This window comes from Lactuca virosa, chromosome 8, assembly GCF_052849685.1.
Source record: "Lactuca virosa cultivar CGN04683 chromosome 8, Lactuca_virosa_CGN04683_v6, whole genome shotgun sequence".
Taxonomy (NCBI): domain Eukaryota; kingdom Viridiplantae; phylum Streptophyta; class Magnoliopsida; order Asterales; family Asteraceae; genus Lactuca; species Lactuca virosa.
In genome coordinates this window covers 284,697,785-284,703,190 of record NC_136433.1, presented here as the reverse complement: position 1 = coordinate 284,703,190, position 5,406 = coordinate 284,697,785, and positions in this window count along the sequence as shown.

Genomic DNA, 5,406 nt, shown 5'->3' with positions numbered 1-5,406 from the left:
ACATGGAGGAGGAGGAGGTTCAGGGTCAGGATCAGGCTCAGGATCAGGTTCTGGATCAGGTGCCGAGCCAGTTGATGAGGGACTACGTGAGTTCATTGCTTCGGTGATGACTAGAGGCATCCTTGAGTCGACCCCGGTGATTTTCGGGTCGATCAAGGAAGGGATTATAGAGCTGATGGAGGATCGCCTCAGGGCGTTCAGGAGTGACTGGGCGGCTAGCCAGTTAGGGGCGCACACACTATCCTTTAAGGACTTCAGGGGATGCAGTGCGCCAGACTTCCACGTGGTAAAGGACCCCATTGTTTTCAGGAGATGGATTGTGTACATGGAGTCTGCTTAGTTGACTAGCTTCTGCGCTGAGGGGTCGAAGGTTTGGTATGCTGTTGGATGTTTGAGGGACATGGCTAGAGATTGGTGTGTGACAACCCGAAAGATATTCCGTTAACATAACCCATGCCGTTAATAAAATTTATTTTATTTTGGGTTTTCCGTTAACTTTCAAATTAAATAATTCATTTAGAATTATTATTATTATTTCGTATGTGTCAGAACGAAATATTTATGTGAGTGAAAACACTCTAAATAATCTTTTGAGAATTTCTAGACTACGACTAGTGCGGGTAATGGTTATTTACCCGGGTAAAATATTAAGCTCTGTTTAATGTCCGTTTTGGGTGTATTCCCACCGGTTCACTAACTCTAGACATATAAAAGGGTGGAGTGACCACCATTTGAGCTTTTCCCACACTTCAACTTTCTCTCTCTACTCTCTCTCTCTAAAAATCGAAACCTCTCAAGAATCTTCGCTTTCAAGCTCCAATTTGGTAAGTGATCCTTCCTAACTAGTTGTTTATCCTAACATGCATGCAAATCCATGTCTTAAGCTCTCAAAATCATCAAGAACTCGTGTTTACGGTTTGGGGAGCCTCCCAAAAACTGTAAACTCCTTCAATGGGGGTTTTGAAGCCCCAAGACCCTTCCAAACCTCTTCTAATGCTTAGATCCGTACATGCATGGAGTTAGAACCACAAGATCATGAGTTTTTGGCCATGAACATGAGTTTACGGTCCTTGAATGTTCAAGAACCGTAAACACCCTTTCAGGGGGTTTTGATGCTCCTTAACCCTTCCAATGCATGTCTAATGGCCTTGAAACTTACTTGGATGATCTTAGAACCCTAAAACATGTCCAAATGAGCATAAACATGAGTTTACGGTTTGGGAACGTCTCCCAAAACCGTAAACACCTTCCAAAGGTGTTTTAATACTCCAAACACCTTGCATGGCTTGTATTTGAGTCTAGAACTTGCATGAATGGCCTACAAACCACCAAAACACTTGGAAAATGGACAAACATGGACAAGAGTGGGTTTACGGCCGTAAACCCATGAGTTTACGACCGTAAACTCCCCAAGGGTGGTCCAAGGACCGTAAACCCATGAGTTTACGACCGTAAACTCCCCAAGGGTGGTCTAAGGACCGTAAACCCTAATTCCTAGGCCATTTCATGTCCTGATCACTTCCTAAGCCATTGAATCAACCTTAGCACCTTCCTGTGTGCAAGATATGGACATTTATCGACCAAGAGCACTATACCCTTGAGTTTACGGCCGTAAACTCATGGGGGATATGGTCTTTAAAACTGTAAACTCCCTAAGGGTTTACACTTGAAGAGTAAACACCTTATCTAGGCCCTACACTCCTTAGATACAACCCGTACCATCCCTAACACTTGAATTGAAGTGTTTTCGTGCCTAGGAGTGTATTATCCTACTACCTTGGTAAATCAAAGTCTAATTAGATACAATTATGTATCTCTTCATGTTACATAGGAACCTCACGCGTGTTCAAGCCCTAAACTAATACTTAGCATCTAAATCGACACATTCGCGTCAGGTGAGTTCATACCCCTACACCATTTTATGTGTTTTTCATGTTTTCAGGGGGGGAATACAAGCAAAAGTACAAGGAATACTTGTACTCAAAACTATATTTCGTATAACATAACTACATGTTCAATATGGTTTTAAACATTGAAATCCGTATTAACCAACCGTCTAACTCGTGGAGTTAGTTTTCAAAACCAATTGTGAAACTCATTATAAAATGTTACATTTTTACATTTCACAAGGATTTCATGTCATTTCATAAACCGGGATTTTCTATACTATTACTTGTAAAATTCATTATTCTTATGATTGGAGACACGTCCTCGGTAACACTCCACACGGATTACGAGAGTGGAGGACTACTCCCGTAACCAGAATCTCTTGGAGGGAGAGCGTGACTTGAGTGTATAGATCTATACGGGACTGACTACCCCGCACCCTGCTGCTAGCTACAGTTGGATCGTCAGGTCCATGGGTGACAAAAGTCATAAAACGACGATGGACTTCTTATTGCCATGTCTAGTCTATCGTATGGTTATGGAACTCGCAACTTAGATAATGGAGATTTACTGATAAAGTAATAGCGAACCTAGTGAACTAACCTTCTAGTAATAACTGTCTTTAATTACTACCAGTTCACTACTTACTTATTAGTTTTGTGTACGTGTCAAAACTAATATGCTTACTACGGGATACTAGTCACTCAGTATGTTTCACTCAAACGATACAAGTATGGTAGATACTTGTACACATCATTTCAGAATCGATAACCAGCGAACATTTTTCATAAGAAAACATAGGGTTTTCTTGGGATAACGTAACTTTTCATAAACAAGGTTGTATGGTACATCTAACGAGAAATCAAATCATATTTTCATAAGGAAATTTGCAAGATTTTCTTGATTCAAACTGTGTAACAAAGGGATAATCCAAACTACTTTTATAAGAAAATACGGGATTTTCTTGGATATCAACTGTTCATGAAACTAAGGGAAACTGAATCTTTTTCCAGAAAACAAACCGCTTATGAACTCACCAGCTTTATGCTGATATTTTAAAACTGCTTGTATTCTCAGGGCATCCATAGACAGGTACTCCTACCAACTTTTCTTGAGAAGACGGAGCATATAGAAGACTCGTCTATACTTTTGTTCTAACCAATGTATCTAAGAAAACTTGTAGTACTTTATTTTCAAACAAATGTAAAACTTTCTTATGTAATGTAATGGTTGTGTTTACTATGCTTGCTATGTACATTGGTTGTGATACTCTACATGACGTCACTCCACCCCGGAACGTTTCCGCCATCGGTTTCGGGGTGTGACATGGTGGGAGTCGGTTAGTGATTATTTAGGAGCCTCAGCAGTTGAGGCTATGACCTGGTCTGACTTTGTGACTAGGTTCAGGGCTAAGTTTGTGCCGGCTGTGGAGCTTCAGCAGCTGGCCAGGGAGTTTCTTGATATGAGACAGACGACTCAGACGGTGGTGGAAATTACCGCCAAGTTTCGATAGAGGGCCTTACTGGTGCCTCAGTATGCAGGAGATGAGGAGATGCGGAAGATCCGCTATCATGATATGTTGAGAGCTGACATCCGGGAGCATGTCAGCTACTTAGCCTGCCTGACACTGGATTCCATTATTGCGAGGGCGAGGGAGAGGGAGATTGATATAGAGCACCTCTGAAAGAGGAAGGCGGAGACTGAGCAGGTGACTGGGGTTTCAGGGAAGAAACCCAAGGGATTCGACGTTGGGTCGAAGGGCCAGCAGGGCCGGGGCCACTGTGGGAAATGTGGAAAATCGCATGAGGGAGTATGCAGGACTGGGGGATCGGGATGCTACAAGTGCGGCAAGACGGGGCACTTCAGCAAGGATTGTACGGCCCCTACCCCCACCATTCCGATATCGGAGTTGCTGTGTTTTCACTACAACTAGCGAGGCCATAAAAAGGCCAACTGCTCGAGATTGACAGCAGTAGCGCCAGTGGCGGCACCAGCTCCAGCGACCCTGCGGATCACTGATGGCCAGCAGGGCAAGTCGGAGGCTCCAGTGGTGAGGAGCCGAGCCTTCCAGTTGACTACCGAGGAGGCACGCGCCGCACCCGATGTGGTGACAGGTATGATTTCTTCTACCTAGATTCTATTATATTTTGTTTATGATATTTATGTGCCATGTTATGTGTTTTGTTTAGGATCGTTCTATGTGAACGACATCCCAATTCAGGTGTTGTTCGATTCGGGTGCTACCCGATCATTTGTCTCTCTTGCACTTAGCAAGAGGTTCCCTAAGTCTTCGGGCGTGTTAGATTGCCCACTAGAGGTCGAGATTGCTGATGACCGATCAGTTCAAGCATCAAAGGTTTTCATAGATTGTGTTTTGAGGTTGTTCGAGGAGCGCTACCTGGTAGACTTGGTTCCCATACCATTGCGTGGGAACAAGGTCATCATCGGTATGGACTGGTTGAGCCCTAATGGGGTTGTGATTGAATGAGTGCAACATTTGGTACGCATCAGGACCCCAAGTGGGGGATAACTAGTGATTCAAGGCGAGAGGCCACAACATGGACCAGCCCTATGCTCAGCAGCGAGGGCTAGGCGCTACCTTCAGCAGGGTTGCGCCGGATATGTCGACTACGTCATGGATACCCGGGAGGAGGGTAAGGCGAATGTGAGTGATGGGCCGGTGGTGCAATAGTATCCGGATGTGTTTCCAGAGGAGTTTCCTGGGATACCTCCGGAGAGACAGGTGGAGTTTAGGATCGACCTGGTCCCCGGTGTGGCCCCGATAGCCAAGGCACCGTATCGGTTGGCTCCTCCAGAGATGAAGGAGTTGTCTACACAGCTGTAGGAGCTGTTAGACAAAGGATTCATCAGACCGAGCAGTTCACCCTGGGGAGCCCCGATTCTGTTCGTGAAGAAGAAGGACGGGTCGCATCAGATGTCTGTAGATTACCGGGAGCTGAACAAGGTAACGGTGAAGAACTGTTACCCACTCCCGAGGATTGATGATCTCTTTGACCAACTACAGGGGGCATCTTGGTTTTCCAAGATTGATTTACGTTCAGGCTACCACCAGATGAGGGTTAGAGACGAGGATGTACAGAAGACTGTGTTCCGGACTCGCTATGGCCACTATGAGTTCGTGGTGATGCCCTTCAGGCTCACCAATGCTCCTGTCGCGTTCATGGACCTCATGAACCACGTATACAGACCGATGCTGGATCGATCTGTGATAGTTTTCATCGATGACATCTTGGTTTACTCCAAGACACAGGAGCATCACGAGGAGCACTTGCGAGAGGTATTGGATACCTTGGGGAGGGAGAGCTTGCACGCCAAGTTCTCCAAGTGTGAATTCTGGTTGCGCGAGGTGCAGTTTCTTGGGCACCTTGTCAACTAAAACGGTATTTTGGTTGACCCGGCCAAAGTAGAGGCCGTGATGAGATGGGAGGTTCTGAAGTCTCCATCTGAGATTCGGAGTTTCCTGGGATTGGCGGGCTATTACCGGAGATTCATTCAGGA